The sequence below is a fragment of the Vicia villosa genome, linkage group LG6 (genome assembly GCF_029867415.1).
Source record: "Vicia villosa cultivar HV-30 ecotype Madison, WI linkage group LG6, Vvil1.0, whole genome shotgun sequence".
NCBI lineage: Eukaryota > Viridiplantae > Streptophyta > Magnoliopsida > Fabales > Fabaceae > Vicia > Vicia villosa.
The window spans coordinates 4,386,627-4,394,562 of NC_081185.1; the positions used below are offsets into that span (position 1 = coordinate 4,386,627).

Below are 7,936 nucleotides of genomic sequence, written 5' to 3' on the forward strand. Positions count from 1 at the left end.
AGATGAGTACTGGTAGGAGAGGTTTCAACATTCACTACAAGTTTCTAGAGAAGATTACTTTGAGTTCTTTGTTGCTATTAAGAATGATTTTGAGAAAGAGTATGGGAAGATTATGTGGCTTCTTGATTCTCCTCTCAATAAGTATCAAGAAGGGGCCATTCACACTTTATTCCAGTTTTACGATCGCCCTTTGAGATGTTTCACGTTTCCTGACTACCAGTTGGCTCCAACCTTGGAGGAATATTCCCACATCTTGAGAATTCCTATCAAGCATCGGGTACCTTTCTTTGGCTCAATGGAGGAGCCTACTCCTGATCAGATTGTTGCTGCTCTTTATTTGAGCAAGTCTATTGTGGAGGCCAACCTTAACACTAAGGGAAAGCTTTCAAGTTTCTATTTGGATTTCTTGGTGGAAAAAGCTTGTGCTTGCATTGATGCCGGTGATTGGAAAGCCTACAACGCTATCTTGGCTCTTGGTATTTATGGAATTGCTATGTTTCCAAATTTGCCAAAGATTGTGGATATGCATGCCATCTGCATTTTCATCATGAGGAATCATGTGCTGACACTTTTGGGAGATGTTTACTATTCAGTGCATTCTTGAAGTCTCAAGAAAGGTGGTGTAGTGTATTGTTGCGCATATTTGCTCTATGTTTGGTTTAGGGGCCTGCTTCCTTGTGACGGTGCTTTTGTAGATACACATGATAGTCTGAGTTAGGCAAAGAGGTTAATGGGTCTCACGTCAAAAGACATCGAGTGGTAAAGAGATCAATATGACATATGGGATGGTAAAGAGGTTATCTTTAGTTACGGCGAATTTCCAAACATCCCTCTCATAGGGAGGATATGCAGAATTAATTATAACCCTACCCTTTCAAGACGACAATTGGGGTTTGCTTTGAAATGCCCACCTGAAGAAAGGGATGTACGCGACTCTTTGCTATATGATGTATCTGGTGGTGCGGAATCAATGGAAAGAGCCGCCAAAGCCTGGAGGAATATTCATCTAAAAGGAAGGGATTACTTTGGAAGAAGGGATGCCACTGCTTATTCACAATACGTGGATTGGATCAAGAAAAGAGCTTAGGACATACAGTTACCTTTTCGTGTAGCAGCTCCATTGTATCCTCAAAAACCCGATCTTCTTGATGATGTGCCTAAAGGGGACTATGAGTTAGTCCAAGCTCAGAATTGTCAACTCCTCCAAGATAAAGAGAAGATGATGGTAGATTGTCTTGTAGCTACTCAAGAGAGAGATCAAATGTTTCACAAACTCAAGTTGGTCCAAGGAGAAACTTCTGAAGTTGTAAGGTCTAAAATCTAGAAAAGACCCAGAGTTGAAGAGGTTAGAAGAAGTACTTCCGTCAATGCTGAAAATTAGAAGAAAGTGTCGCTCCCGAAATTTTCACCCAAGTACAAAAGCGAAAGTGGCGCGAAAGATAACAATCAACAGAGTCGCCATCAATGTGTATTTATCCCACAGAAGGAAAGGAAACACTACGTAAACCTGAGGGAAGGAAAGGCATGGTCATCGCGACCAAGAGAAACGAATAAAGGAGTCGGTTACACGAGGTGAAGGTATTAGCACCCCTCACATCCATCGTACTCGATGGGAGCCACGCTTGTTGCCAAATCTAAGGGTGTGTCAAACTATCTATGTGTAAAGCTAAAAGCTAGTGCATGTAAAAGAAATAGAAAATAACGTAGGGAAAAGAAAGAGTTGTGCTCGCTTGGGCCCTACGCTAATGCCTACGTATCCTTTTTGAGGAATCAGAGTTACCGTAGTTCGGCTCAAAAGTTTTTGTTTGTTTGTGTTTTTAAGTGAACAGTTAAGTTCACATTCCACTGCGGCTCGACCCTTGGAGACTCACACAATCAGGGTGGAAAGGAATTAACATGTTCTTAAGCATCTTGAGGCAAAAGAAAATAAAGAGTTGATTTTTGTTTTTATTATGCAATGCAAAAGGAGACTTACAGTCGGGAAATCTACCTAATGTCGGCATGCATAGATCATAATCTTAAGGTCTAGTTAGTTCAAACCTTTCGAGGAATGAACCAACAATCCTATAGGGAACATGTAATCACACAATAGCAAGTAAACACACAAGGTTCGAGGAGTATCCATATCGCTCGAGTAGCACACATCTACCAAGGAATCATGCCACCAAAGTAGTAAAAAAGGGACCTAACCACGATATCAAGTCATCAGGAAGGAAAAGGGACACCTAACCATGATATCAATGAAGGATAGAAAAACACTTAGAAAGGGGGGTTTGAATAAGTGTATCTTTAAAAACTCTTAAGATAAAAACAATTGCACAATGATTTTTATCCTGGTTTGTTGTTAATGAAACTACTCCAGTCCACCCCCTTGGAGTGATTTACCTCACCTGAGGATTTAATCCACTAATCAACCTTGATTACAATGGTTTTCCACTTAGATACCTTCTAAGTCTTCTAGAGTATTCTGATCACACCTTGATCACTCTAGGAACCTTTTACAAATTAATGTAAACAAATTCTTACAAGAGTATTACAATGATTCTTAATAAGCTATAATCACAACTGTGATATTTCTCTTAAGTTCTAAGCTTAAATCTCACTAAGATATTACAAAAGTAATGTGAGGTTGAGGATGAAGTTTGAGAGCTTTTCAATTTGACAGTGTTTCTGTATTTTTGCGTAAGAGTGTTGTATTCATCTTCTTATCAGAACTTCTATATATAGGCGTTATGAGAAGATGACTGTTGGGAGCATTTAGTGCGTTGCGTGATCCGTATAGCATTGCATTTAATGTTGCACTCTTTTGTCAACTACCTCGAGCCTTGCTTTTCCTACTTTAGCTGACTTTGCCTTTAATAGCTTCTAACGTTCCTTTTGTCAGTCAGCGTAGCCTGTTATCTTGTACTTGCTTCTGATCTGATCTTTGTAGATACAACATTTGAATATCAGAGTCATTCAGCTTAGTGCAGAGCATCTTCTTGTCTTCTGACCTTGAAGAGCTTCTAGCGTGACACCATAAGAACTTTAGTGCTTCTGCTTCTGAACTCAAGTTCTTCTGATGCTTCATAGAGCATGTTCTAATTCTGTTTGACCATCTTCTGATGTCTTGCGAGAGCATGTTCTGATGTTGCATACTTGATAAGTGCCAAAATGTCGATATTTTGAGTATTTATTTGTGGCACTTATCGATTCTATTCTTATGATTTTTGTAATAAAATCCTAACTTTTGTGTAAATATGTGCATACTTGTGTTTTTGATTCATTTTTATACCAATTAATAGTTTTCCATTCATTTTATAGGTATTCATGCATCTTTGGAGCATTGAGTAATAAAGACCAAAGGCTAAGCTTCAAGAATGCAAATTCTACCAATTCATCAAAGAATAAGGCTCAAAATAAGGATGACCAAAATCATCATTTTGGTTTCCATTCATTCATTATTGGATAGAGCATTGAATAAGCTTTCCAACGCTTCGAACCGGGCGCAATTCGGAGTTACGGTTCTCAACTTATGGCGAAAACAAGATTTCACTTTTCTTGTCATCCGCTGAGCGGAGGGGGTCCGCTGAGCGGAGCTCCAGCGGAGCAAATCAGAGTCTGGATGCAATTTTGAGTCCGCTGAGCGGAGGGGGTCCGCTAAGCGGAGCTCGTTAAAAGGGGCAAAAATCACATTTTTAGGTTATGGTTTGGGTATTTTTGAGTCCCAACACCATCAACTTCATTCTTAGAGTAGATTAGCTTAGAAAAAAACTTCGGAGGTTGCATACTGTCGCACGCTCGCGAAAAATGAACAGAGTCGCCACCAATATATTTATCCCATAAGGGAAAGGAATATCAGAAAACCTAACAGAGGAAAGAACAGGGTCTTGCGACCAGAGAATCAAGGTACGGGAGTCGGTTACGCGAGGGGAAGGTATTAGCACCCCTCGCGCCCATCGTACTCGATGGTATCCACCTATGTTTGCTTCTATCTAATGGGTGTCTAACTATGTCTATGTCTAAATGCGAAATGAATGCAAAATGTAGGGAAAATAAAGAATTGTACTCGCACGGGCCCTACCCTGCTGCCTACGTATCCTTTTCAGGAATCAGAGTTACCGTAGCTCGGCTAAAGATTTTCTGTTTGTTTTTGTGTTTTTTAATTGGGCGGAGTCAACGTTCACGTTCTTGCATAAGGGGACAGACCTACGATGCGTACGAGCGGAAATAACATTGCCCTTAGAAAGAAGGAAAATAGATTGGTTTGTGTCTTTTAGGGTAGATGAGTGATGAACAGTTCCCAATACCGGGCCACTCACCACTTTCTCTACTTTGCTTTAGTCTGAACCATTATTAGATGTTTTAAAGTGTTTGGTTGTGTATTTTTTAAGGGAATTTACTTCACGATTCGAATCACATAAAATGTATAATGATCGAGAAGCAGATTAGGGAATGAATCCCACTCACTTCCATCCCATTATGTAATGTTTGAGAAACAGATTAGAGAATGAATCTCACTCATTTCTCTCCCATTAATTAATGTTTGAGAAACAGATTAGGGAATGAATCCCACTCGTTTCTCTCCCATTAAGTAGTGACCGAGAAACAGATTAGGGAATGAATCCCACTCGTTTCTATGCCACTAAGCGATTGAGAAATAGATTAGGGAATGAATCCCACTCATTTCTCTATCACTTTCTTAATGTGATTCGCATCTTCCTTTTATTAATGTTTTGAAAGTTGAAAAGAAAAGAATGCAATAGGGAACTAATCCTAACTTCTAATCTAAGTTATTCTAATTCCTATTTCTAAAGGGAGCATTAAAATGGTATTAACAAAGTAGGCCAAAAATATGGCCAAAAGCAAGTAACGAAAGTCACACAACAACTATACAAAATGAACATGGAAATAGTGCAAAAACAATTCAAGCATTAGTACAAAAATTAAACTAAAATACTACTATTTTTTATGGGATTTTATGAAGGAGAAATGAACTTCTAAATCAAGCAAAAAAGGAGACTAAAACAATAAGCCTAAAACTAGTACTTTTTTATTGTTTTCATGAGGGAGAAGTCAAAAGATTAATGTCAAAATTAACCTAAGATCTACTTATTTTTATGAGTTTTCTAATGTTGGTGATCACCTAAAAATCTAACAAAATATTAAAGGTTTCATCATGTTTTTGTCAACTAAAAATAATAGAAAAAACTATTGTAAAGTGAACCTAAAATCTACACATTTTAATGGAGTCAGGGGGTGCTGTGAATATGATGGTGCCAATAGTAGCTGGGCGCAAGTCCATGGAGGCAGGCCCAAAGAGGTTTTTTATTCAGATTTTTTTTGCAGAAAAAGATAGTATTATGGGCCAAAGGGGGGTGCTGAGTGAAACGGCCCAAGATTATGCTTCTTTCAGCGAAATGGGGGGTATACGGGCTCACAGTGGGGTGTAGGAAGTAGTTCTTGGCCCAAAGTATCATTGTTTTTTATCCCATTAACAATTGTTTCCAGATTTTTTATTCAATTCAGGTTTATGGTTTCGATTAATGATAATTAACCTAACTTTTACCCATTAACCACACTAATTGCCATTAACATTAGATTAAAATCAAAGTTAAAACAAAAGGGGATTAGGGCTAATACATGTGATGCAACGCTTGAACTCCGAAGCTCTCCTCTCTCTTACGGCCGCGGCGACGCTCCTTCTTCTCCGATCAGCTCTTCGGCCGCCGTGAATCTAGAAGGCAAAACACCAACATCTCGTCTCTCGGACTCCATCGTCTCTCGTCTCAGTCTCTCTCAAATCTCTTTCGTCTCCGATGAAATCCTCCCGGAGAGACTCTCTCTTATGACGGCGCGGTGGCAAGATTGCTGTTGCGATGAAGATGAAGAGTGCCTCTGTTGCACCTCAAATCTTGAACGATGATGACGTTGCGTTGGGGAAGTCACAGAGTAAGGCGATCTGAGGATGTTGTTGATCGAAGCAGCTCTGAGTCGGGGATGATGGAGCGAAGATGGCGATTGTTGAAGTTGCTATATCCTGGCATCGTATCAATCTCTTGCTCCTTCGATTACACTCCTCATCACTTCCGTTATCTTTTTTTCCTTCCGTTGAATTTTTGTCACGTTCCTTGTTTTTGATTTCTGAACGATTTGTTGTTGTTGTTGTTTGATACAGATGAAGATGTGATATCGTTGCATTTGAATAACAAATCCTGATGATGATACTGAAGGTGATAGTTGCTGGAGTCTTGTTGATGACGATGATGATTGATGAAGGTGAAGCAAAGACGAAGATTTGATTCTGTTTTCTTGGAGCCTTTCTGAGAATTGGAGAACGATGATAGATAAAGCTGTTGATGATAAAAAGGTGATTGGAGATGGTGGAGATTGTTGTTCTCTGCAGATTTGTCTAATGGAGATTATTGATGATGAAGAGTTTGAATATTGGAGAGTGGAGAAGAATGATGAAGATGAAAGGTGACTGAAGATTCTGGAAGCAAAGTTGCGGTGGGATTATGGTGAGGAAGTGAAATGATGAAGGAGAGTCAAGAGAGTAGGATGCTGATGATATATAGGGGTGAAAGGTTAGTTTTCTTTCTGAATTTTCTGGTATCAATCTGTTATGCCTTCTGTTAGAGTTGTTAGTAATTTGTAACTGATAAATGCTGTTAGGAAATGCTGTTAGGTTTGTTATGAATTGTTTTGAAGTTGGTTTAAAAAAGTCAGTTAGATGGCAGTTACGATTCTGTTTTGTTGTTGGGAAGTTAGTTAGTAGGTTGTAAGTGACAGTTAGAGATAAGAAGAAGTTAGTTAGGGAAAGGTTCGGAAAACTGTGAGTTGCAATTCTGTTTTGGATGTCTGAATGAAATGTTAGTTAAAGGTTATGACAGTTAGGAATTGGATTAGTTAGGGTAGTTATGAACTGAAACAGAGTTAATTACCTGGTTTTTCTGTTTGAAAAATGTTATGGTAGTTTAGAAAAGGTTAAAAAAAAGGTCAATGTATGGTGTCAGCAGAGTGTATGGATGTGAACTGTTTGAATGCTGCAGGTTCTTTGAATGTATGCACATGACTTCAAGGTGATGATATGAGATGATGATATTGTTTTGATGAGTGATTTATGACATGGACTGAATGTATGTGGACTGAAGACTCATGTGAATGATTGGCTTTAAAACTAGCAGCATAATTGGTTCTGTTTTGAATTAATAGTGCTGTATGGATGTAGATATATGGGGCTGTTTTATACATTGCAGAATTTCCCTCTTCTCTTCTTTGTGGCTGAATGTGTGCAGGTTATGGCTATGTTATCAAATGAGGTAATGCTGGCTGGCATGTTAGTAATGTGTAATTTCAATGCAGCAGGTTGCAATGTTAATAAATGGTGAAGTTATGTTTTGATTTAGTTTGGTTTTTTCTGAATGAATTGGTTTATGTGTGCAGGGCCGTTTGGCTTGAATTGAGGCATGGATCAAATGAAGGCGGTATGGAGCACGGTCATGAGCTAAAAATGCTTTGAAGATTAGCTTAGGAATAGAATTCTAGGAATGAGATTCCATGTATTTTCTGTGTAAAATAACGGACTTTGTAATGGGTATTTGGTTCCTTTGAAATCGGTGATGATTTGAGTTATGGAAAGTTGAATGTGATTTGATGAATGGTGAAACTTTAAATGAATTTTGTAATGGTTTTTTGTAATTGATTGGATTTATTTTGTTCTTGTTTGTAGCTTCACTTGTGATGCCATAGAACTTGGATTTTGATTTTGATAGATATTCTGAACATGAATACACTTGAATAGCGCTTGAACCATGAATGCTCGAATAGTCCTTGAATCGTGGATGAGCTTTCCATTAGAACTTCAATCTCTTTCGCAAACCAAAGACTCATGAAATGAGTGGAACTTGATTTAATGGTGAACTCAAATCTTGTAACTTTAAGCACCAAGAAATCT

At 38.5% G+C, this 7,936-nt stretch overlaps 1 long non-coding RNA gene across 4 annotated transcripts; it reads left to right on the forward strand.

The window, feature by feature from the left end:
• The first annotated feature begins 5,522 nt into the window (after window positions 1–5,522).
• On the forward strand, window positions 5,523–7,702 carry LOC131608775 (uncharacterized). Of its 4 annotated transcripts, none has more exons than XR_009285811.1 (3): window positions 5,551–6,566; window positions 7,032–7,347; window positions 7,426–7,702. It is a non-coding gene; the product is annotated as an uncharacterized LOC131608775 (long non-coding RNA). The 4 variants fall into 4 exon arrangements; XR_009285809.1 differs by having other exon boundaries at window positions 7,032–7,301; XR_009285808.1 differs by having other exon boundaries at window positions 5,523–6,566; window positions 7,032–7,702.
• The last annotated feature ends 234 nt before the right edge of the window (window positions 7,703–7,936 follow it).